Source organism: Triturus cristatus, chromosome 3_2 (assembly GCF_964204655.1).
Source record: "Triturus cristatus chromosome 3_2, aTriCri1.1, whole genome shotgun sequence".
NCBI lineage: Eukaryota > Metazoa > Chordata > Amphibia > Caudata > Salamandridae > Triturus > Triturus cristatus.
In genome coordinates, this window is record NC_140584.1 from 1,006,894,498 (window position 1) to 1,006,920,522 (window position 26,025).

The 26,025-nt window shown below is 43.8% G+C and overlaps 1 protein-coding gene across 1 annotated transcript in view; it reads left to right on the forward strand.

Moving 5' to 3' along the window:
• Positions 1-13,376: 13,376 nt before the first annotated feature.
• LIG3 (DNA ligase 3) overlaps positions 13,377-26,025 on the forward strand; it is a 245,137-nt gene continuing 232,488 nt past the window's right edge. The window contains exon 1 of the mRNA XM_085649648.1: positions 13,377-13,562. The gene's annotated coding sequence lies outside the window, so the exon portion shown is untranslated. The remainder of the gene's footprint in view (positions 13,563-26,025) is intronic.

A 26,025-nucleotide genomic window follows, 5' to 3' on the forward strand; every position in this document is an offset into this window, starting at 1 on the left:
AGTTGGCCCCCAGGGACCCTCAGGATTGAAGGGGACTTAATCCCCCAATTCACAGCATGCCAGGGGGGCGTTTGCACACTTGTTATATCAGACCCCGCCCCCTCCCTGCACCACTGTGCAGACATGCCCCCTGGCGCATGGTAAGTTGGGGGATTAAGTCCCCTTGAATCCTGAGGGTCCCTGGGGGCCAACTAGCCCACCAGGTACCTGCAGTAAATGCCACAGAGCTGCGTTGCAGAGAGGTGTTCTGAGGCCACGCCCCTTTTTACACCACACTGCAAACGCGGCTTCTGAACAAGAGTGCGTTGCACTCAAAACGCGTTTGACAAGTTGCTGAATAAAGATTCTTAAAAAACCGCCCAAGGCTTTCTTTCCCTTCGACAACATTGGAGGAGTTTTTTATATGAATATATATAAATATATGGATCAACAAGGAGAATACGCCGCACTCCCAGAAGTGTAGGTATCAGTTCTTTGTTGTTTGCATTACAGCAGGCTGTCAATCTTAAAATGCCACTACGCGTTTCAACTTCCGTCTTCATCAGGTGGCAATGATTCATCGCTTTGCTTGGGTTTTGCCGTGCCTTTTTTAGTACAACATTGGTTATAGCTGAGTGCTTGTAATTCCGCATGTTGCATTTTCATTCTGAACACTTCTGCGCCCTTCCTCCACTTCTAAAACGGGCCGCATCGGTTTTGTTTACTTCTAAGGACACTTTCCTCACCTTCTAACATCAGATGAGGGAGTCCTTCACTTAGAGACACGCATGGCGGGATTTGAAGTTAAATCCGTCTGGTTTTCTTGTCCTCAAGCGCTGAGTGCGTCCCGCAGGAGATTGGTATCTCCCCGCCTGCTCAATAAATGTTGTAAACCACCAGGCGCTGCCAGATTTGCAATTAATGTTCTAAACAAAGGTAATCACTTGGTGGCGCGCACAACTGCTGGTTCGGCGTTGAGGGGTATGACCACGCACCCCCAAAATGTATGGATGGCAATGATTCATCGCTTGCTTGGGTTTTACCGTGCCTTAAGACTTGGGGGTGCGTGGTCATACCCCTCAACGCCGAACCAGCAGTTGTGCGCGCCACCAAGTGATCACATTTGTTAAGATAAAAAAAAGAATATACACACACATATATATATATATATAAGCATCGGGGCCACGAGCTCGGAGGAATCTTGGGCTCGCTATGTGGGACTCAGAAAATGGATTGAGGACAGCCAAGCTCGTCAGGGCTCATGTTAGAGCTTCTAATTAGCAGGAATTGCGAGAGCATCCATTTGTGGAAATATTTGACTTCAACAACCACAATGCAACGCACTGTGTCATCCAGAGCGACCAATCATGGTGTGCGATATCGCTTTAAAGGAAGTTGGAGTCTGTCATGCTCTCTTTGACCGTCACGCCCCTGAGGAAGAGAAATGTCTTGAAACGCGTTGGGCTACTGTCAACTGCCTCATTTACTGCGAGCCTGCCTGTCCATACCAATAAATGCTGTTTGGGGAAAAGCGTACCTGAGTAGAGTGCGGCTCGTTGTTGGACACTCCCCATTGAGCTTCATGTATAGCGGCCGTCCTGCCGCTGAGCCATGCACCACCCGAAAGCATCGGGGCCACGAGCTTGGAGGAATCTTGGGCTCGCTATGTGGGACTCAGAAAATGGATTGAGGACAGCCAAGCTCGTCAGGGCTCATGTTAGAGCTTCTAATTAGCAGGAATGGCGAGAGCATCCATTTGTGGAAATATTTGACTTCAACAACCACAATGCAACACACTGTCTCATCCAGAGCGACCAATCATGGTGTGCGATATCGCTTTAAAGGAAGTTTGAGTCTGTCATGCTCTCTTTGACCGTCACGCCCCTCAGGAAGAGAAATATCTTGAAACGCGTTGGGCTACTGTCAACTGCCTCATTTACTGCGAGCCTGCCTGTCCATACCAATAAATGCTGTTTGGGGAAAAGCGTACCTGAGTAGAGTGAGGCTCGTTGGTGGACACTCCCCATTGAGCTTCATGTATAGCGGCCGTCCTGCCGCTGAGCCATGCACCACCCGAAAGCATCGGGGCCACGAGCTCGGAGGAATCTTGGGCTCGCTATGTGGGACTCAGAAAATGGATTGAGGACAGCCAAGCTCGTCAGGGCTCATGTTAGAGCTTCTAATTAGCAGGAATTGCGAGAGCATCCATTTGTGGAAATATTTGACTTCAACAACCACAATGCAACGCACTGTCTCATCCAGAGCGACCAATCATGGTGTGCGATATCGCTTTAAAGGAAGTTGGAGTCTGTCATGCTCTCTTTGACCGTCACGCCCCTGAGGAAGAGAAATGTCTTGAAACGCGTTGGGCTACTGTCAACTGCCTCATTTACTGCGAGCCTGCCTGTCCATACCAATAAATGCTGTTTGGGGAAAGCGTTACCTGAGTAGAGTGCGGCTTGTTGTTGGACACTCCCCATTGAGCTTCATGTATAGCGGCCATCCTGCCGCTGAGCCATGCACCACCCGAAAGCATCGGGGCCACGAGCTCGGAGGAATCTTGGGCTCGCTATGTGGGACTCAGAAAATGGATTGAGGACAGCCAAGCTCGTCAGGGCTCATGTTAGAGCTTCTAATTAGCAGGAATTGCGAGAGCATCCATTTGTGGAAATATTTGACTTCAACAACCACAATGCAACGCACTGTCTCATCCAGAGCGACCAATCATGGTGTGCGATATCACTTTAAAGGAAGTTGGAGTCTGTCATGCTCTCTTTGACCGTCACGCCCCTGAGGAAGAGAAATGTCTTGAAACGCGTTGGGCTACTGTCAACTGCCTCATTTACTGCGAGCCTGCCTGTCCATACCAATAAATGCTGTTTGGGGAAAAGCGTACCTGAGTAGAGTGCGGCTCGTTGTTGGACACTCCCCATTGAGCTTCATGTATAGCGGCCGTCCTGCCGCTGAGCCATGCACCACCCGAAAGCATCGGGGCAACGAGCTCGGAGGAATCTTGGGCTCGCTATGTGGGACTCAGAAAATGGATTGAGGACAGCCAAGCTCGTCAGGGCTCATGTTAGAGCTTCTAATTAGCAGAAATTGCGAGAGCATCCATTTGTGGAAATATTTGACTTCAACAACCACAATGCAACGCACTGTCTCATCCAGAGCGACCAATCATGGTGTGCGATATCGCTTTAAAGGAAGTTGGAGTCTGTCATGCTCTCTTTGACCGTCACGCCCCTGAGGAAGAGAAATGTCTAGAAACGCGTTGGGCTACTGTCAACTGCCTCATTTACTGCGAGCCTGCCTGTCCATACCAATAAATGCTGTTTGGGGAAAAGCGTACCTGAGTAGAGTGCGGCTCGTTGTTGGACACTCCCCATTGAGCTTCAGATATATATATATATATATATATATATATATATATATATATATATATATATATATATATATATATATATATATATATATATATATATATATATATATATATATATATATATATATATATATATATGTATATATATATATATATATGAAGAAACACACAAGAGGCCCACTTCAGGAGACTGAAAGCCTTTAATTCGAGATTACAGCACAGCGTTCCTGCAGTCCCAACTAGTTTCAGCAATTCAGCCTTGTTCACGGGCAGGAAGTCTCATTGAGTGCATCTGTGCGTGCATTTTAATTATGTCTCTAGTCACATGACTGACTGTAGCCTACACTTCCCAGAGTGCATCTTTTCCATGTAGGTAATATTGTTAGAAAAGTTCTCGTTTTTGCTGTCAGTAAATAACACACTGCTCAGCTCCCTGATGCACTCGTTTTTAAATAAATCCAAGTGGAAGTCATTCAGCTGACTCGTAAAAGCATGATGCTGGGTTTCACAACTTCTCAATTTGCAAGCTTCTGTCCACTGAACGATTAGAAGGGGAATCATCCCCAGCCAAATCCCTTCCAGCGCTGCCGTTGTTTTCACCGAAATGGCCTCTCCTTGGTAGGTTTGGCGGCAGTGTGTGGGTCATGCTCCCTTAACTAACCTCCACAGAACACCTCCGAATAAGGAGCCACTGACCCTGCAGGGTGGCCTCTTCAAGACGGGCACGGAGAAGCCCGACGTCGGGCTTCTCCGTGCCCGTCTTGAAGAGGCCACCCTGCAGGGTCAGTGGCTCAATATGCGGAGAGGTGTTCTGTGGATATATATATATATATATATATATATATATATATATATATATATATATATATATATATATATATATATATATATACACATTCCTCCTTTGTATATATATATATTTCGGTGTCCGGTTCTTGGTGCGGTCTTTCTCCGCACCAAAAACCCGGACACCGAAACAGGGAGATTTCAGGAAATCAAGCGTTTATTCCATAATTATGCTGCGACACGTTTTGGCATTCACTGCCTTGATCACACAGTGATCACTTCCTGTTTAACGTACATTTTAAAGTAAAAGCCAGCAGAGTGCCCTGATCACATGATCAGAGCTTTTTCATAAAACATGAAAACAGACTTTCTTGTCGGCACAACTCATTAGTTACAGCCACTTCGTTTTTCACAATTAGAGTGCTCAATATTTAAAGGAAGAATAATTCATTTTATACACAGGGTTTCATTGTAAACACCATAGAAACAATTACTAGTTGAAATAAATAATCTTTCACTGTGTGCAAAATTGTGTTTCTATAAAGTGCAAATACAACATTTCATTGATGAATCCTCATTCATTCATGATTATCTTTCACAATTCTATACACATATAAGAGAACCCAATAGCAGGCAAGGACCGGTGAACCCATGTTAAAACCTCACACTGGGGTCATTTTCCCTATGGCATTCTGTGCATCAATCTTGCACGGATCCATGCATTATCATTTAATAGTCATGAATCAATGCAATACAATATTCAATAATAATGATAAAATTACCTATTTCATCACTAAAAAGAGGAAAAGAAAGGGAAAGGGGCATCTCAACCCCAACAGGTAACCATTTTATAATACACTCATTAAAAAATCAAGGTCATGTTTATAACAGTTTCAATTTTCAAACCCTCATGCCCTGTGAATTTGAATGTAGAGTTGATATCCATGTAAACAATATTCACTTCAGTACATTTCTTTCAATGTTCTTATCGGATATCATTCTGCCGTGATCTAACATAAAAGATTTTGTTGTAAAAACTTTCATAAAGTTCCACCGAATTCCTTAAAAGATATTATAAAAAGATTACAAAGAGACTAAAAACATGATAGTGCCTGCGATCTATATACACAATTTTGTTATTTGGTCAGATAGTGCAAACTTACGCAATAAAGTGCTAGTGCATTATGGTACTTTCATATATAACACCCAAATTCCCAAGTGCTGATGCAAGTGCAATTACCTGTCCTATTGGCAGCCATATATAGCAGCTTTCTAATATAAAGTGCAAGTGTACTACAGTACTTGTAATATAACCTAAAAGACCAGTTCTTTCCATCAATCAATGCAAACAGACACAACAATCTTAAAGGACACTGATTGGTTATGCTTATATCAAATTAGATAATGTTGAAACTTAACACTATACAATATTACTTTTGTTTCCAACTGCCCGGATAAAACAGTTTTCAATTTGGTGACCTCATTAATGACATTACCCCTGCTAAAAGATCTGCCTATTACCATAAAGTTACAGCTCTGCTGGACAAATTTAAAAACAACTTTGTGAGAGGCCTAAGTGGATTACCATAAATGGACTTCTTCAACATTTAATCGATTTGGAGACTTTGTATTAAACAACATGATAAACTTAGACTCTAGTTGACAAAGTCTGCCCTCTCTGTCCACTCCTCTTTTCATTTTGGGTACTTGATCAATGGCAAAGTAGGACAGATCTTCTAGGTTCCCTTTATGTATTTTGTTTAAGTGACGAGCTACCACATAATTCTTATCGTTATTCTTCACAGTCCGTAAATGCTGTAAAATGCAAACATGGACCATATGAATGGTGCTACCTACGTATAACTTTGGACATGTACATTGCAAGATGTACACAACGTAGTCGCTGTTACAGTTAAAAAATTGTCTGATTTTCCATGGGCTGTGCATTAGTGGTGTCGTCACTAGTTTCTCATTTCGTCCAGTCTTGCAAGCCTTGCATTTGGAACATTTATGAAAGCCTGGAACACTTTGCAACCAACTAGGGGGCATATCAACAACAACCGGCGATAATTATCTCTAAGCGCACTTAGCGCTAGGATAATTATCGCCGGCTAGCGTTGATTTTTATCGCTGAGATAGCGTGCTATTAGCAACGCTTATCTCAATAGCGATAAAAATCCTCACGCTAACAGGCTAACGTGAGATTATCGCTGGAAACCCAGCGATAATGTCACGTTACCTTGTTGATAGGGACAGGCAAACTTAGCCATGATATCCTCCTTCCATAGGATATCATGGCTACGTCTGAAAAATACCAGACGTAAAAAAGCAGCGTTAACCGCCGTTAGCGCTGCTTTTTTTGTCTCTAACAGGGTTAGCGACATTCTTGATAATAGGAGAAATGTCGCTTAGCGACATTTCTCCTATTATTTTTCTCTGGAACGCCCCCTTTGCATCTCATTAGAGATGCAAGGGGAAGCGTAGAGTAAAAGGGTGCTAACATGCCAATTTGCATGTTAGCACCCTGTTGTTGATAGGGTGCTAGTTTTATCTCTGCTTTTTTGGCTTTTAAAGCCAAAAAAGCAGAGATAAAGCCCTTGTTGATATGCCCCTAGATTTTTTGTTGACCTCAGGATTATTAACCACCAGGTCGGCCCTCATTGATTTTGCTCTATTGAAGGTGATCATGGGTTTATGTGATACCACCTCACTCAATACCGGATCTCGTTGGACTAGGTGCCAATGCCTACACAGATTATCTCTCACTTTGGAGTGGTAGGTATTGTATCCCGTGATCATCCTTATCTGATTCACTGCCACAGATTTCTTTGCTTGAATCTTCTCTGTGTCTGGTTTTAAAAGATTCTGTCTATCTATGGAGGACACTTTCGTTCTGGCTTGATCCAGAATAGTAGGATTGTAGCCTCTTGCGACAAATCTCTTAGTGAGGGAATCTTGTGCCTCTGATAGGGTCTGAGTTCCACTGCAGTTATGTTTCATCCTCAGAACCTCAGCATAAGGAATACTCATTTTGAGCCTCTGAGGATGAAAACTCCCTGCATGCAGGATTGTGTTTCCTGCTGTCGGCTTCCTGAAAGTTCTGGTTTGTATCGACCCTGATTGAACATATACCTCCAGGTCCAAAAACACCACTGAAGTCTTACTAATGTTATCTGTAAATCTTAGATTTAGGTCGTTGGTATTATTGTCACATGCAAACCAATTTGCTGTTTCCATTGGTCCGTCCCAGATCACAAATAAATCATCTATGAACCGGGTCCATGTTACTATACTGTTCTTCCATTCATCGGCAAATTGGACTTTGAGCACCTGCTCCTCCCACCAGCCCATATACAAATTAGCATAGCTGGGGGCGAAGCAGGTGCCCATTGCCGCACATTTAAGCTGTCTATATGTCTCCCCTCCAAACATAAAGTGGTTGTTGGTTAGACATAACCTGCTCATTTCCATCAGCATTCCTGAATGTTGGTACAAACTGATGGAACGTGTATTCAGGTAATGTCGAGTTAAACGGAGTCCATCTTCGTGAGCTATGCTCGTATATAAGGTTGTGACATCTAGAGTCATCAAATGATAGGTCTCCTTCCAATGTACATCAGAGATCTTATTTAAAAAAATCCCTGGTGCCCTGAATGTAGGCGGGGAGGGATTGAACAAAGGGTTGCAAAAAAGAATCGACGTGCCTGGAGGTAGGCTCAAACAGGCTTCCAATTGCAGATATGATTGGCCTGCCAGTAGGGGTTTCTCTGGTTTTGTGAATTTTTGGTATCAGATATAGAGTGGGGGTGACCGGGTACTCTACCTTCATATAGAGGTATTCAGATTTTGAAACCAGGCCCATCCCTCTCCAACGGGCAAGATCCTTCCAAAATGTAAGTTTCACCTCTTCCAAATTACTTTGTGGTAATTTCAAATAACAGCGGCGATCCCTTAGCTGATATTTCGCCTCGGTGTCATATGCATCTAATGACCAGAGAACTACGTTCCCACCCTTGTCCGCTTGTAGGACAACCACATCATCCCATGATTTTATCTTATTTATGATCTTTTGATAATCTTTCTCAAATTGACCATATTCTTTAGGGAAAGTTTTGCTAGAGGTGATGGCTAGCTCTTTAAGATCTTTAATTACTCGGTCTGAGAACATGTCTATTGCATCTTCGGTGTATTAGGGGTGAAAGTCGATTTTGGTCTAAAGTTTGACATTTCACTTTCAAAAACATTTAGGCCCATCAAGACCACAGTCTCTTTCACATTAGCAGCACTTGACAAACCCTCTCCCTCCCATGCAAGATTTTGCAAATCACATAGTTCCTCCATGTCACCGACTTCTAAACCAACTCCTTCTTGTACATCATGTTCACTTTCCTCTGGAGCTCGCCTCTTGTGATAAAAAAAAAAACTTTCTGAGCTTCAGTTTCCTGACATACTTAAAAAAGTCAATACGGGTTTGTGTATAGTTGAAATTTGTATGAATGCAGAACAATAGACCCAATGATAACATCCGATTTTCCTCATCTGTCAGCACAAGATCCGTAAGGTTTATGACAGTTTTGTGTGCTTCACCTATCGATGTTGATATGTGTCCCTGGCTTTTGTTTTTTACCTCAATTCCATGCTATTACCGCCGTTTTTTTCTCTTCCTGTATATTCTTTTTTCTTTTTCCTCTGAGGGTTTGGTCTTGCATTTTGTGTCCGATCCATGTATAAAAAAATGAACTCCTCAATGATCGATGGAGGTTCACATTGCTTTGGGCCTCTATTGCTTTGGTCTGATCCCGCTTCCACATCTGAGCTTGCTGCTGATCTCGCCTCAGAGCTCAGATCAGTGGATGGGTCATCATTCCTTGCTGTATTTACATTAACAGCTTTGGACATCCTCTGCCTCCTAATGTTATCGAATCTGCGGGAAAATGTATAAATCTGCCCACGCAGATAATCCATCCGATCTCTCTGAAATTTTGTAGCTTTACGTTCAGTTATGGTTTGTTCATATATCTTTAAGCGGGCATACATTTCCTCTTCAAATTTCTTTATTACATCTTCTATTGCCAACTTATTAAGATCACTTTCAATTATTTTAATTACATCTAAGATTTTATCACGGTCCTTGCTTGCATATTTGATGAGTATTCTCATCATATTTTGTGACGTCGAGGCATTATTCATATCCCACTCACAGAGCATTTCCGGATCCGGGTTTTCATTTGTGGGGACTGTGAGGACTCTCAGCCCACGAGGTACTCTCCCCACGTCTAGATATTTGCTTAATGATTTGACCTCCCACCATTTTGACACCTTGTTACGTTTTAACTTTTCCAACTGTCTCATAAGTGTCATCACATCATTTTCAGATGACCCTAATTGTATCTCATGGCAGCCTTCTGTACCTTTTTCAGGTCCCGCTTTAAAAACTGAGTCCACCGTCTCCTCTCTCGCTTTCATCCAGTTTTATCCATCTCTGTAGTTCAATTTACACACCTGGCGTGATCACTCAAAACACCATGCAGAGAGCTCAGGAATATAATAATTTCACTTGCCTTCGTCTCCAGCCGGGAAAGTCTCCCGGCTCCTCTCCCTGTTTTAGTTCTCTCCAACGTGCCGCACTTCACGGCGTTACGGCTTCCGGATCACCGCGTCTGCAGAGGCGAGCCATGTCACGGAAAGCTTTCACACCCGGCGGTCTAATTCCGTATAATCACCAAACAGGAGGGCTTCTCGTTATGCTTCGCACATTTTTCCAGAATCTGCTGAATGTCCAAATAGAAGCTCCAAACCGAGGTTGTGTCGGCACTGCCGCTTATCCAGCCAACAGCGGCTAAACACGAACTCCACATCCATTTCTCCGCGCCAAGAATCGGACACCGACACGGGTAGATTTCTTGTCGGCACAACTCATTAGTTACAGCCACTTTGTTTTTCAAAATTAGAATGCTCTATATTTAAAGGCAGAATAATTCATTTTATACACAGGGTTTCATTGTAAAAACCATAGAAACGATTACCAGTTGAAATATATAATCTTTTACTGTGAGCAAAAGGTTTTTTTAAATGCTAATTTCTAACTATAACGTCCCTAAAACCTATGTTTTTTTCAGTGAATTTCTAAGGTTTTTTTAAATGCTAATTTCTAACTATAACATCCCTAAAACCTATAGTTTTTTTCTGTGAATTTCAAAGGTTTTTTAAATGCTAATTTCTAACTATAACCTAGCTGTCGCGTTTGCAGAGTGGTGGAGAAAGGTGAGCGTGGCCTCCAAACACCTTTTAGCCATCCCACTGTGTGGGATTTACTGGAGGTAATAAGGAGGGGTAGTTAGCCCCCAAAGTCAACCTTGGGTGCCAACTACCCCTTTTATTACCTCCAGTAAGTCCCACACAGCATGATTGCTGATGGCTGCCAACACATTTTAGTTTGCAATGTTGGCAGCCAATCAGAATTGAGCTTGTGCTCGGGAGGGTTTGGGAACCCTCCTCGGTGCTCAGATATCGATATTTTTTATTATTTTAATTTCTCAGCAACTACTGAACGGATTTACATCATTTAAATAAAAAGGTCGCTTTCCGAAACAAGAACTACCTTTTTGCCAAATTTTGTGTAATTCCGTTCAGCAGTTCGGGCTGTAGCCTGTAATAAAATTTCCTATGGAAAACAGCCCTTCTTGAGGAATCACCCTAGACACTTTCAAGACAGGAACTGACCTGAGTGAACCTTTTTGGGGGAAAATTTTGTGAAGATTCGTCAAACGGTGCCAAAGATATAGGCAAAAGAATAAACGCTTTTTGAATAGAAACGAGGTCCTAACTATAACTACCTACCTACCTACCGGCGACCGCCAGTAGGCTATATATATGTGTATGTATGTATGTGTGTGTGTACGTATGTGTGTGTATGTGTACGTATGTGCGTGTATGTATGTGTATGTGTGTGTATATAGTTAAACTGGAAAGTGCACACTTTAGTAGAAAACTGAAAGCCAATTTGTTTTTAGGTCTCGCTGGCTATGGAGTAAGCGATCGCTCAGCGAGACTCTTGTAAAGGGGCTCCCAAAAGCGGATTGCATGGCGAGCACGCGCACAATCACGTGCATCGTGACGCCATGCAATCCGTTTGGCATCCTATTTCAAAGGGTCCTCTCCCCCGCCTGGAATGTGCTCCCCCGCACACGCCAAGCGCGCGCGCCACGCTCCGCCGGGCTGTTTTTTAAAAGCGTTCACCTGACTTGCTCCGAGAGCGCCATTGTAAACAAGGCTGTTCTTATCTTGTCACATTAGATCGATCACGCTGGAAAAAGTGGACCTCGTAAAGTGACTTCAAAGGCAAACCACTTCTCAAAACAGCAGAGACAGTTCCTTCTATCCTTTCTATTGACCCACATTCAGCAACCCTGTTCTTGGCAGGAAGGAGCTATTGAAGAAATAATCAAACAGCTGAAGCCACAGTTGACACAGGTTGCTTTATTTCAGTAACGGCGCATTCACTTTTTGAAAATAAACTAATATGGCGTACTTTTTAAATGTTGACCACACGAAAAAGGTGTTTTAATTATTATGAGGCAAAATGAAGAAACATAGCAAACCTTTTGCCTCATATCGTACTCCTGTTGTTTACAATTGTTTCCTCAGCTGTGAAAGGGGCAGGCCAGGACTGCATAAGTGCTTGTTTACTACAGATCTCGAGTGCAGCCCCGCTCCGCTGCTTCTCTGAAGGACAGTTATTCATTATTTCCCCCTACTTGTTTATTCTGCCAAATGTATGTTCTTCATGTGGGGATGTACGCCATCGTATAAATGGCCCGCACTGTCTCAAAAACATTAACATTGCCAATAGATTGCTGAGACACACTGACTTTTTTTTAACTTATACCCACGTGTTTCTTATCATCCTATGCTTCTTCTCCCCTCCCATGAGCCCTCCTGTCCACATTCTTTTCACCCCCATTCCGGGTTTATTCTCCCCTCCCTCAGACCCTCCTGTACCTGTTTCTTCCCCCCTTCCCAGTTTTCAGTCTCTATTTCTTCTCCCCCTCCCATCCGCCTAAGGGGAAAGTAAAGCCCTAGGAAGCAGCCAGCACTGGCCGCTTCATAGTGCTTTTTTTTTTATCATCCGTTATCCACGCCCACCTCTGCCCTTTACCCACCCCCACCCACTGGACTTTACACAGTATTGAAAAGTAACTTAGATGTTTAGTAATTCCATGTCACTTCAGAACAAAACCTACCACGATTCCTTTCCTTCCCACAGGATACAGAAGATACAATAAGTCAAGTTAAGTTTATTCAAACCAATACACCATATAATTTCATTTACATTACGTAAAGCACCCTACGAAAAACGTCAGTAAAAAGTATAAAAATCTTTGTTAATTGTTCCACACTTAATAAAATCAAGACCAGATTATATTGTCCATAAAGTGCTGCCACCTTAACAATCGTCCTCATCATAAAATCCATCTTTGTCATAAAAACTTTGTATTAGATTGTTTGATTTTCTTCTGGAACTCGACCCAATTCCTTTAGATACACATTTATAAATGTTATGCCCCTGCAGACAGTGGAATCGAAGACCCACCTAACCAGGTGGTTACAGCTTCTCTGCATGTTCGTATGTTCACATTAATTAATATTTCTTTCCAAAGTATATTTCTTTCTTTTAATAAATTTGGACATGCACAGAGAATATGTGCTAGGGCAGCACATATAATAAACAAGCATTGGCATAGCCAATAAGTCTCGCTTTTGGGACCTTATAAGTATTTAGTTATGCTGTTGCATGGCTAAACACTTATAAAGTCTCAAAGGTGAGACCTATTGGCTATGCCAATGCTTGTTGTGATGAAGTCTCTGAACTAAGATCGGGAGACCAGGAATATTGGTAAAGGCAGTGGCAGCTAGTTCAGAGGTTTTAGGTTGGTTAGATGCGAGCTGTCTTTTTCGCATGTCATTACATTTTAGTACCAAGTTAACGGGAGTTATCTGGAAGTGAGTAAGGATTGATGCGTTTGCAGGTTTTATTCTGAGACCCGTTATCAATAGCGTGCAGTTAAGTCAGCCTTTTAAGCAATGTTGTCGATGCGTTTTTATAGTGAGATCTGTTTGTCTTAGAGATGTTTGGATGTGAACAATGATTAGACTTGGCTGTACTCTGCAGCCTCTTCTTATGGTGTTAGTGCTACTCGCCGCCGAGAGCCACCCGGCGTGTGTCTGTGTTCCTGGGACGTCATCTCTTGCGGCCCACTGTGTTCTTTCCTCCGGAGCACCGTGGCTCTTGGCTCAAGACCCGACTTGTGCTGGTGCTGCAGAGCGGCACCTGTATGAGACTGACTCCAGCTGATCACTGGGTCCCTAGTCCCAACTTGCAAGCGCCTATAGTCCGGTGATCCGTACGAGAGCGGTGAGTAAGGCCTGCAGGGTTACCCTGCATTATTGCTTGGCATTGAATGTTTGTGTTTTTTTAAGACGATGGGGGACCTAAACTCCGACGTGTCTGTCGGAACGATATGTGAAGGCGGGCACTAGGACCCTGCACAGGGCAGATGTATTGGGAATTTGGAACATTTATGTCTTTGTTTTTGGGATCCTGCGTTTTTGTTTGCTAAACTGCTTTATCCTAATAAAAAACCTTTGCGACTGTCAAAAATGTCAGGCTCAGGAACAAGTACTTTTTGTCGGCAGTTTTACCTATTGGTATTTGTTGTTCACGTTGTAGTGATTAATTTAGCCAGAATTTAGTCTTGTGTAACTAATTGATTTGCATAAGAAAATACATGCCAAAACTAGGAATTTATATTTTTGGCAGATTTTGTGCACGTGAAACACACAGGTGCGCTACCTTACCATGTGTTAGGAATCTGAGCCCTTTAAATTTTTATTTGTTTTGCTACAGCAGCCACGCTTTATGATTAGAGTGAGTGGATGGTATTAGCAGTACGATCACACGCAATCTGGGTACGGTGCCTTTTCCTCCACCTGATCACGAGAACGCATTGCGTGCTCAGCAGACATGCCCTCATGCTGTCAAAAGGAACTTTTTGCATTCTTGAAAGCTGCCGTAACTGCCACCCTTCAAAGTATCGAGAACTTCTTGTTGTGCTCACCCTATAACGCAGAAAGACTACCTGCAGTGACAGCCTTTGGCAAAGTAACGAAAATGAACTAAAAAGTGACTAATAGGTCCCAGATGGATGTCGGTGTATACTTTAATGGCAAACCGGAGAGTAGACCTTAGGTCTTCAGAATCTTCTTCTAAGCTATCTTTGATCCAAATTATTCTTGTCTGCCCCTACTAAAAATTTACAATCATAACGGTAGTGGGGAAGGAGAGGGCTAGGCTTGGTAAATGACATTAATCAAGCACTGGCAATGCCAATAGGTCTAGCCTATGCAAGAGGTACCGGCTTTGCCAATGTGTTTTAGCCTTGTTGTACACGAGCGTGTCTTCTGTTCAGCATGACTAAATGTTAAAGTTAGGGGCATCGTGGAGTGGTGTGGACTGGTAGGGTGTAGAGCTGAGGAGAGGGGAATACTGTTTTGTGGATGGGCGTGGAGTGTTGTTGAGTGGCGGGGGTGTAATCGTGTCACAGGGTGGAGTTGCATAGAGTGGAGTGGCGTTACATGTCGTAGGGTCGAGTAAAGTGGAGCGGAGAGACATACGGAGAGTGGAGTAAAGTGTCATAGAGTAGAGTGGCCTTGAGTGTCTTAGAAATAGAATGGCGTAGAGGGGTGAATGCAAGGTATGGTAGCATACTGCCATTAGACAACACATTTTCAATTAAAATGACCACTGCCTTTGCACACAATCAGGTTTTACTGATCAAACTAAACGGCACACAAATGATGTGTGCAAACGGTATCACCTAGTATATTGAATTGTCTTGATCATATTAAAATATTTGTTTCCAGCACACTTTAAAATGACAAAATAAATGTGTTTCATTTGTGCTTTCCTAATTCTGATATAGTCTGAAATATTTGCACAGTTCATTTAGCAACATTTACGTTTTGTTGTGTTCTAGGAAATAGCCTTTCCTTTCATACCCCCATATTAACTTTGAAGTCAAAGAAAGAAAAGTAAACAACACGCTCCCTCCGAAGACAAAGCATGACATTTGACCTCAGTCTTCAAATGCACAGCAAATGTGACAAGATAATAAAATGTAAAGTCTTGTTTATAGAAGGCGAGCACTCGTGGAAAATTACAAGGATCGAGTCAGAGAGATGATAAACAGGCTATCCTCCACGACAGGGACAAAGACATGCTGAACAGCCTAAAACAAATGAAACCAGTAAATAGAACACAAGTAAATGTTAGTTACAAAGCAAATGGTAAGCAATGGGTGGAATGCATTCCTAGGTCAGCTTTCAGAATGCCCCCAAGAAACTTTTGGCAACCAGATAGCTACTGTATCTGATAGGCTTCGCCCTAAAAAGGGAAGCAGTTTACAAAAGCCAATATTTTTTCATCTTTGAAATATAAACTCAAAACACAAACTTCTAAAGTATATTCTTCTTGCATGTCAGTGATATCTGATATGTCCCTAAATGATCAATAAAACAAATAGATGCACTGACACGTAAAAAGTACAGTTTTTAAAAGTTAAGGCATGATGCATACCTCTCAGTCTTTTGAGACTCCAAGGAGAGTGAGATTCACGGATTTCTAAATGGTGATCCCAATTAAATTGATAGAAAACTTTTCTCACTGTTACAAAAACAAGCATTTCAGAGCAACTAAGCCCATTGAAGTTAGTGGAGTCATGCTTCTGGTTTGTAAGACGGTGAGTCCAAGGAAGACGACCCTTACTAAAACCGGGTGAAATGAGATGCATGCATGATGCTCACAGCCTGTTTTAAAAAAGCAAAGCTCAGAGCTACTTTTCTTTACCTAGTGCTTTCTAATTTTTAGCATTTTCCTGTGTATTTACAATGGTTCATTGATCAAAATATTGTTAACACAGCCCATGGTAAAGAAGTAGTGCTCAATTGTTTTGCTCCTGCCCATCCATGCTGCAGCAGTTGGTTGTGAGATGTACTTTTTTTTGTCTGTTTCTCAAAGCAACATATCTGACATCTGTTGATTTATTTATTTTATTGAAACATTTGCCTTGGCACGGCATGTCTCTCTTTACTGGGTCAAGGTGAGCTGACATGTTGCAGTAGGCGGGAGTTACTCCCACTTTTCTCCTTCCTTGTGCCACTGGTCATCGGTTAAGGGAGACATGCACATATGCGTGGAGAGAAGTGAAAACCCAAATACAGATATTACCACACCCAACTGTATGCCTGGACTAAACTACTAACCAGTAAAATTGACATTGAGATCTGAGCATTTGCCCACATACTCGAAAATATGGCCATGTAGAGAATCTTAGAATATTTACATTATGCTTTGAAAATTAAACACAGATATGTGTCCTTAGAACATGTACAGTGAAGTACTCGGGAAAGTCTCCTCACCCCCAACATATTTGAGATAAAACAGACATTTCAGATTATGCAGCTCAGCTAGTAGTGAACATTTTGGATGTGGGTTTCAACTCCACAAACTACCACAAGTCTGGTTTCATCACGTCTCTTGACTACTGGAAGACATATTTTGGGGTATGGCTGAGCTATATTGGTCCTCTTGGGGAACTGCTACATGAACTAACCTTTCCCACCCTCCCTCATCTGCTGCAGTAGGCATATTGGGCTAAATTGGACAGCATGGAAACCCTAGAGTACAAGACTTAGGAATCCATTATTTATTAGCATCTTATTTGATACTTTGGGCACAACAGGGCCACATGAGTGACTAAGATGTCAAAGATGTCATTGTAGCATTAGGGAGAAGTAAATCATGCCTCATGGTCCCAAACGAAGACGAGGGACTCCAAAATAATTTAGTCTACAACAAACCCCCCAAAAGCCCTCCCCGTCTTCTTACCTGTTTGGTACCCCCAAAGCAAACAGCTGCAATGTCAAGGTCTTCTCCCCGCTTGCTGGTTGATTAAGAGGGTAGGCTCAAGCTTCACTATGCATTAGGATAAGAGTAATAAGTAGAATAGCGAATCTCCAGGATGGGAGTTGAAGTTGATTTGGTTCACCTGTACCTAGAGAAAGCAGAAAAATTGTTGTGTCGGTGCCAATGAAAAGTAAAATATTCTTCACTGAAAGAACTCTTAAGTGTGAGGTTTCGATGAAATTCAGGGTGTAGCGGTTGCCATGCTGAGCTCTGTGTTATTGCTGGCTGAATTCATTTTGGAGAATAGGAGGGCCCCAAAGAGAATTTGGAAAAGGTTTGTATTAGACCATCTTAGTTTTCTTGATGATATGTTGCTAGAGGGTGGCATCAGTGGCCATGGTAAATCAGAGTGACTTGGCTTTGGGTGAAAGCTAGGGCGTGAAACTGTACACATTCGTATTGAGCCAGGCTGAACTAGTTGTGTGTTCTTGGAAAATTGCAGGAATTCTGTATTGATGGAGTTAAGCTTCATGTAGATGCTGAAGATCCTGGACTGGGTGTGGCGTTGGTTTTCATGGAGCAGAGGAGACTTTCAATGATATTTACACATCATCTGCTTACTGGTGATTTGATGTTTTATTTAAAATGTTTTATCAGCAAGTAGTCTCTCAAAATATGAAGGGGACAAGAGGGGGTACTCCACAGATGATCGAATCTTTTGGAATTTGGAGGTGCACATGTGAGCAGACCGGTGTCAGTTGTGTAGGTTGGAGAAGAACCAGTGAACTATGTTTTCAGCGAATCAGTTTTGAGAATTGAGATTCGGTAATATTGGGAGGCAGGAGTCTTCTTTGTCTGTGGCCAAGATGACGTTGTCTTTTTTTAATGACGTATTTTACTTTAACATAATATCCAGTGTTCCAAGATTTTGGGCAGATATTTAATGGAGAATAAAATCAACATTATAATTTTTCAATTGTGTGTTTTGATGTAAACTTTTGGTGGGACTTTTTATTTTTTATAAGACTATCTCTACTTCTCTCTGATGCCTCAACTTGAAAGAGTGCTGTAGCCTTTCTGCATCCATCCATGTTCTCAGTCTCGCATTCATCCAGCTATGTACTAATTAATCCATCCAGACATGCACTCACCATTCCATATACTCGTGCTCGCTCAGTCATTTACCCATGTGCTCACTCATTACTGGTGGCTCATTTGCAAAATCTTTGCCAGTGCTTATCCATTTGCTGCGATTAAATGAAAGCTCAGAGAAACTGACTGAGAGATGCTAAGAAGAACAATCAAACGCCCCAATAAACCTATTTTGGTATTCTTATCCACCCATTTCAGACTAAGAATTGCAATTTCAAGGTTTTGAGTGCACAGTGCTTGAACTATCTCTTGTATTTAAAAAGAAACAAAAATCTTACAAGGGCTTAAACACCTGCCTAGTACTTACCATTGCTCCGATGTGGCACCCATGTCAGTTTAATTACCATTGACTGGCTCCCACGTCACTCTTGTTTCTATGCTGTTCAGCGCCGCCTCCTCACTTCAGTCGTTGTGCCGTGGAACCTGGAACAAGTACTGCTTCCGGTGGCCAGTGTCCTTCAACTGGCCAGCCATTAAACTCACTTGCACTCTCCTACCGGTTGCTTTCCTCTCTCAACGTCATTGTTTGACCTGCCCCCCTTCTCGCCCTCCGTTGTCTTGCTGCCCCCACGTATGTTGTTTGTTATTCCAGATTTACAATACGACCAACAAGGGCAGTGGACCTTCAATAAGACACAGCACCCACACCTTTATAGCCCTAAATTTTCAAAGGTTCGATAATATTTCATGTCTTGTGTGCACAAACTTGTATGCACCTACTGTCCAAAGAGGTGCTCCCCTCCCTCTGAGGAAGCAAATTCAAAACATAAAGACCAAGGGTGCACCACATATAAACAATCGATAAAGGCAACTGCTGTTAGCAAGCGAGTAATAATTTCTGCACAAACAAGCCAGCACGTTTCGCCCACCAGACAATGGACTTCTTCAGGGCGAAAATGATGAAGAAGTCCATTGTCTAGTGGACGAAACACGTTGGCTGGTTTTAAAGAACAATCACAAGAAGCATACGTAAAATAAGAAGATTACTGGATTGTGCGGGAGATATTATTACTTGCTTGCTAACAGCAGTTGCATTTATCGATTGTTTATGTGTGGTGTACCCTTGGTTGTTATCCCAGACTTGGTTGCTCGTTCCCCCCCATACAGTAAAGGTAAATGCATGCCTCTATGTGGGTAGGGTCAGTTTGCGCTTCCACCTCATTTGATTGCAGAAATTGCACAATAAGGGCAATCATCTGGCCGGGCACCTTGCATGTGCGCCAAGTCCCTATTGGGCCAAACCTCATTGAATGTGGTTCAGGGGACAGCTCTCACTAGAGGTCTGACCGAAGTGCCTGAAGTAAGTGTGTCCTTTGGGGGCTGTCTGTGATCTGAGGAAGGAGCAGGCAGGACCCCCTCCCCACCCCTCCTCCAACCCATTTACCCTACCCAAGTATGCTGTGCCCCTCCTCTCTGAAGTTGATATAAAAGCAGATGAATAGGCTGCTAGCCCAGGGAAGAAGCTAAGCTGGTGGCAATAATGTTAAACCCTGCTCCCCTGCATGAGCATCCTTACATCGGAGCAACCAAGGAACTTGTCATGAAGACCCTCATCACAATGTATTCGGGAGCCCTGCGAGGTAAAGGCAGCATGTTTGACTCTGTCCGTGTCATATGTCGCCATTTCTTTCCCGTGTGTAAAACCGCACTGTGCTGTCCGGTGCCAAATGAGCTGTGTCTGTTTTTGGTGTAATCTCATTTTATGTGATTAGTTTACACTTTTCTTTTCCTATTACTTAATTATTGGGATCCAGATCCAAAGGCATTTGCCTTGGGTTTTTGGCCAATTTCAGACTGGTGTCAAGCTTGTAATTGTACACCTGTTCTTGCTTGTTTGTTGTCTTCATGGTGCTCTTGTCAGTGAAGGGCAGCTTGCTGTACACTCGGATAATTCACAAGCTTTATGCGCGCTGTACTAATGCGGTTTTGAAAAGAGGATATTCTTACTTGACAATTATTTTTAGCTATTGATGCTACAACTAAGTAAAAAAAGAACTCTTTCCATCTTTTTGCCGATTTTCAAATATTCCTTAACACAAACCTGTATGGCTAAAACCTACATTTCGGTCACCTCTTGCTGTGTAGGGACTGCTGAGAATTCTGCAGCTTTTATTACTGTAGCAAGTCATCCATGATGTCTACGTTTTGTTCTTTTGTACCAATAGCACTTTATTTCCGCAAAGGGTATGTTGACTTGATCAATTAACTACACTTTGTGTGATAACTCATTCACTTCCTTCCAGTTCATTCAAGAATTCTAACATTCCCATTCAACTGAATGCTGAAAGTGTCCCTCTTAATGTCCCATTCCAAAATAATTTTAAGTCTGCGGTTTACCACAACATCCACCTTTTATTTTTTTTAAATTGACACAGGTGCTCTGCTGCCTTTGGCTAGAATTGTGCTATACAGACACCACACACATTAACATTATTAAACCATTGAATACTAGGAGCAGTTACACATATGACTTTGTGTGTCTGCTCTTCTCCACGTCTTATGTCTTTCGCTCCTTCTATTGAGGCTGATTTCACAGTTGTTTTTAGGTCGAGCCTAGGCAGCGCACATGCGGTGCTCTAGGAGATGACCTTTAGAAATTAGTCAGCTCTTTTCCACACACTTGTGCAAGTGTCGGCATCCACTTTGGGAGCGAGCAGCGGCGCGCGCAGGGGCCCTCTGTTCTTTCTTTCTAATGAGCTTTGACTTTTGTTGTTTTTTGATCAGCGCCGAATTCAGGGGCCGTCTGTTTTTTTTTTTTCCTAATGTGCTTTAACTTTTGTGTTCGTGCTTTCACTCACACAAACACACATAGCCAAATGTATACACCAGTGCACGTATTCACATACTCACAATTACATGGCCATCTCTTTACCTCTGAGGGAGACGCCCAACAACATCCCAATAAAGGAGACCACATTTTTTACTGTTGACATAAACATTGCCCGCAGCGAGGACAAATGCAAGCACCCTCCCATTCCTTGCAAAACACTCATACCGCTTGTCTTAACAAGTTCAAAACTGCACTGATTTGCAAACGTAACTGTGACGGGGAGAGGATGTCAAATTCGGAATAATTGAAAAGGTCCACTCCACGTCAGGTTAAACAGGGCTTTATATTTCTATATACACGTCCTTTATGAGTCGCCAGAGTTAGGGTCCGAGAGGGTCAGGGATAATTCTCTTAGCCGGATCTTCCTGCTTGAGGGCTGTGGCTCCTCTTGTCTGCTTCTTTCTTCAGAGGCAGAGTTTTACTCAGGCAAAAGGAAAAAGAAAGAGACAAAACAAACAAAGTATGAGGTCGATTATCCTCTCACTGACAATCAGGAAGGGGAAGTGCAGGGTCACGATGCACATTTTCTCTCTAGGGGGTTTGTGCTCGTGTAAAGGGAGTAACCGGGAGGGGATAGGCACATTGACTGCTGTTTACTCGTGTCCCCTATCCCTCCTCCCGACCCACCCCGTGAAATGATCCTGTACCTGGTGGAGCCACGCTCCTCCTAAAGCGTAGGGACGTTGGCCTCCTGGCTCCTGTTCCGCTCTTGTACCAGCGGGCCTGCGGTCCTCCGTCAGCTGATCTTCTCTCGGCGTCTCCCTCACTCCTCGGTCGGTGAACATGCTCTCCCCCTCTTCCCCTCTCCCCCTCTCCGCGTCTTCCGGGATTTTCAAGTTCCTCCTTACACCTGGAACTCGTCGTGATTGGCTCAGGGCGGATGACCACATGAGTCTGGGCGGGGCGTTCTCTATACTCCGCTGTCTTAAAGACATAGGGCTCCGTAGTGGGAAGGTCTAGGCTCCAGGCGGCACCCTGCTCTATGTTCCAGTCCTCCGGCGGCAATGGAAAGAGATGACAGTTTTCAACAGGTGTGGACCACCACTCTTCCTCAGGCATTTCTCTCCCTTCTTGTGTCTCTTCGTCTTGGGGAATGACGGACTTGTGATACACCTTCCCCCTAGGATTCTCCCTATCGGGGAGAGGAATGGCCCTCAATAAAAGGTCAGCATTCCCATTTTTGGACCTTCTTCTGTGTTTAACCTCAAAGGAAAAAGGCTGTAGGGACAGGAACCACCTTAAGACCCGGGGATTATGATCGAGGTTCCTGCTCATCCACTGAAGAGGGGCATGGTCTGTATACAGGGTGAAGTGTGCACCTTCCAGATGGTATCGCAATTTGTCGACAGCCCATTTTGTGGCAAGCTATTCTTTTCAATCGTGGGATACTTCATTTCTCTGGGAAATAATTTTCTGCTCATAAACAGAACTGGATGTTCAACTCCGGGGGATACCTGGGACAATACTGCCCTTAAACCACAATCGGCGGATTTGGTGTGGAGGACAAAGGGTCTGGAGAAGTCTGGAGAGGACAGGACCGGACTTGTAGTGAGGGATTCTTTCAGACGTCTGAAGGCCTATATCGCGGCCTCTGAGGGGTTGGAAAGGGCCATGAGTGGGACGTCCTTTTTCATGAGGTCCGTAAGTGGGCTCGCTATTTCAGAGTATTGGGGTATGAAATGTTGATAATACCCCAATAATCCCAGAAATACCTTCACGTCTCGTTTGGTGGTGGGGAAAGGGGTCTCCGTGATGGCCCTTACTTTCTCTTCTTGGGGTGCTATCATGCCATGACCCAATACGTATCCCAGGTATCTGACCTTATGGAAGCCCACCCTTGATTTCTTTGAATTTATGTGGAGACCTGCGTCTTGTAGGGCTCTTAGTATTTGCTGGAGGTCTTTGAGGTGGTCCTCCCACGTGGGGCTGTAAACCACAATATCGTCTAAATAGTCAGACGAAAACGTTTGGTGGTCACGGAGCACCGTGTTCATGAGGCGTTGTAACGTAGCGGGTGCCCCATGAAGACCTAATGGTAGGACCGTGAACTCATATAGTCCATCGGGTGTGATAAAAGCAGTCTTTTCTCTTTCTGATTCTTGAAGCGGAACCTGCCAGTAGCCCTTTGTGAGATCCAGAATGGTTATATACTTGGCCTCCCCCAATTTCTCAATCAATTTATCTATCCTAGGGACAGGGTAGGAGTCAAATTTGGAGACTGAGTTCAGGGCCCTGAAGTCCATACAAAATCTGGTGGACCCATCAGGCTTAGGCCCCATCACTATGGGGGAGGACCATTCGCTCCGGGAAGGGCGGATGACACCCATTTCCAGCATGTTCTGGACCTCGTTTCTTACTGCCTGTCTATGCGCCGCAGGTATACGATAGGGTCGTTGTTTTACTACGCCACCTGGTACTGTCTCGATGGCGTGTTCTATTAGGGTGGTTTTCCCTGGTTGGTCCGAGAACATAGAACAGAAAGGTTTCAGCATGGCATCTAGGGACTGTCTTTCCCGAACCCCAAGGTTCTCGTTAATCACCAGGTGTTCTATTATACAAACAGGTTACTGCTTGGTATGGTAAGTCTGGCGAGGGTGGGTAAAGGTCCTAGCCATTTTTTTAGTAGATTGATATGGTAGGTCTGAACGGGATTGGGTTTCATCTGTATTTTGTAGCTGGTTCTACCGATGGTATCTACTACCTTATAGGGGCCAAGCCATTCTGATCTCATTTTACTGGAGGAAGATGGCATTAGAATCAACACCCAGTCGTTCACGTCCAGTTTCTGCCATCTTTTCCTCTTGTCATAGAAATACTTTTACCTCTCTTGTTTCTTTTCTAGGTGGGAATATGCAAGGTCTCTTAGTTTCCCTATTTTGGATTTGAGGTTTTGGGTGTATTCCATAAAAGTGCGAGCTTCGTTTTCCTCCTCTTTTTCCCATGCCTCTTTAGTCATATCCAGAAGCGTTCTCGGCTGCCTCCCATACAGCATCTCAAAGGAGGAACAGCCTGGACTGTTCTGGACCTGACTTCGGATCACATAAAGGGCCAGAGGAAGAAGCTGGTCCCACTCCTTTCCTTTAACACTGAGCACCTATTTCAGTATCTGTTTTATGGTCCTGTTATACCTTTCCACCAACCCATCAGTCTGGGGATGGTTTACCAAGGTTTTTATATGCTGGAGGTTGAGGATTTTGTACACTTCTCTCATCATCCTAGAAACAAACGGGATACCTTGGTCGGTCAATATTTCATTGGGAAAGCCGACTCGTGAGAAGAGTTCTATCAGACGATCGGCTATAGCCTGGGTAGTGGGAGCTTTTAGTGGAAAGGCTTCAGGATACCTGGTATCGTAGTCCACGACTACCAAGGCATACTGATGACCTCTATGGGTTTTTGGAAGGGGTCCTATAAGGTCCATTCCTATCCTAGTAAACGGGGTGCTGATCATCGGTAGGGGTTGTAAGAGCACGGGGAGGGGACAATATGGGTTCTTCCTTTGGCAGGTCTTACACTCCTGCCAGTGTTTCTTTATATCGCTGTATACGTCTGGCCTGTAGAAATGTCTTAAGACATTCTGAGTGGTCTTCTCGGTTCCTATGTGTGCCAGCAGTGAGATGGGAATGTGAAAAGAACAGTATCTGGTTCCTAAAGAAGGGAGGGACCAGAAGCTGCGTAGCCTCGTCTTTAGTGCCTATCCTGTACAGTATTCCATCCTTAACCAGAAAGCGAGGAAAACTGTGTACCAGACTATCCTCATCCTCTTTAGCGCTTTGCCACACGTTCTGGAGAGTGGGGTCGTTTATCTGGGTGGGGTCGTTTATCTGGGCGAACCTAACACTCCTATCCACTCCTATCCATGAGCCAGGGTTCGGGAGTGAGCAAGGCCGCAAGGGTGTCTCTTTTTGGGGGTTCTTTCCCTCTCCCTTCTGCTCTCCCTGTACTGTGGAAAGAAAAAACCCCATGAAGTGGGGATTGTCAGTCCCTAAGGTCTTCTGGTAATTCGGGCATTACCACTACTTTCACTTTATAAGGGGGTTCGTTCTTGTAGACGAGTTCTAGATTGGCCATGGGGTAGGGCTTCACATCCCCATGGACACATCTGATGTGTACGAGGGTCCCTTGAATGACCTGGGGTGGTCTGACTAGGCCCCCTTGGATTACAGACTGCCTACATCCCGAATCAAGTAGTGCCCTGATTGCTCGTCCGTTCACCCTCACACTCATGTAGAAGGCACTCCCCATTTCTGCAGTGTACAGGATGGATCTTGGGATGCAGCCTATTTCCATTGGCTCCTCGTTTGGTTTCCTTTTGGGACATACACGGGCTATATGACCCCATTCCCCACACTCGAAACACTGGGGGCCTTTCATTGGGGTGGTCTCCGGTCATCTGAGCCGACCCCGTATATTTTCTGCCGAGGCTTTACTTGTCTGTTTTACAAATTTCCCGGGTAAGGGTCGGTATGTGCGGTCTGGTTCTCCTCCAGTGTTATGAGGTTGGGCCCGGGAAAAGGTAGTGGCCATTGCCATTGCCTCGGCGGTGGTAAGGTATGCATGCTGACGAAGCCATCTTTGGGTATTGTAAGGAAGAGCCTCTAGCTATTGCTCTAGGTATTTTCTATCCATTATGTCCTCCTTTGTGCTCTCCTGGAGCTTCAGCAATTTATCCGCTGCAAATTTTATGCGGTAAAAGAGGGTTTTAGGTTTTTTTCCGGGACAACCCTTCTCTTTCCAAAACCGAACCCGGTAGGCCTCCGTGTCCAACCCTAAGTGATCAAGGATGATGTTTTTGATTTCAGCATATGGGGTATTCTCCAGAGGATTAGCCACTTGGTAGGGCGCCTGTGCCTCCCCGGTCAACAGAGGCGCTAAGAAAAAGGGCCACTTTTCCAATGGCCAGTTGCAAGCCCTGGCTGCCCTCTCGAAGTT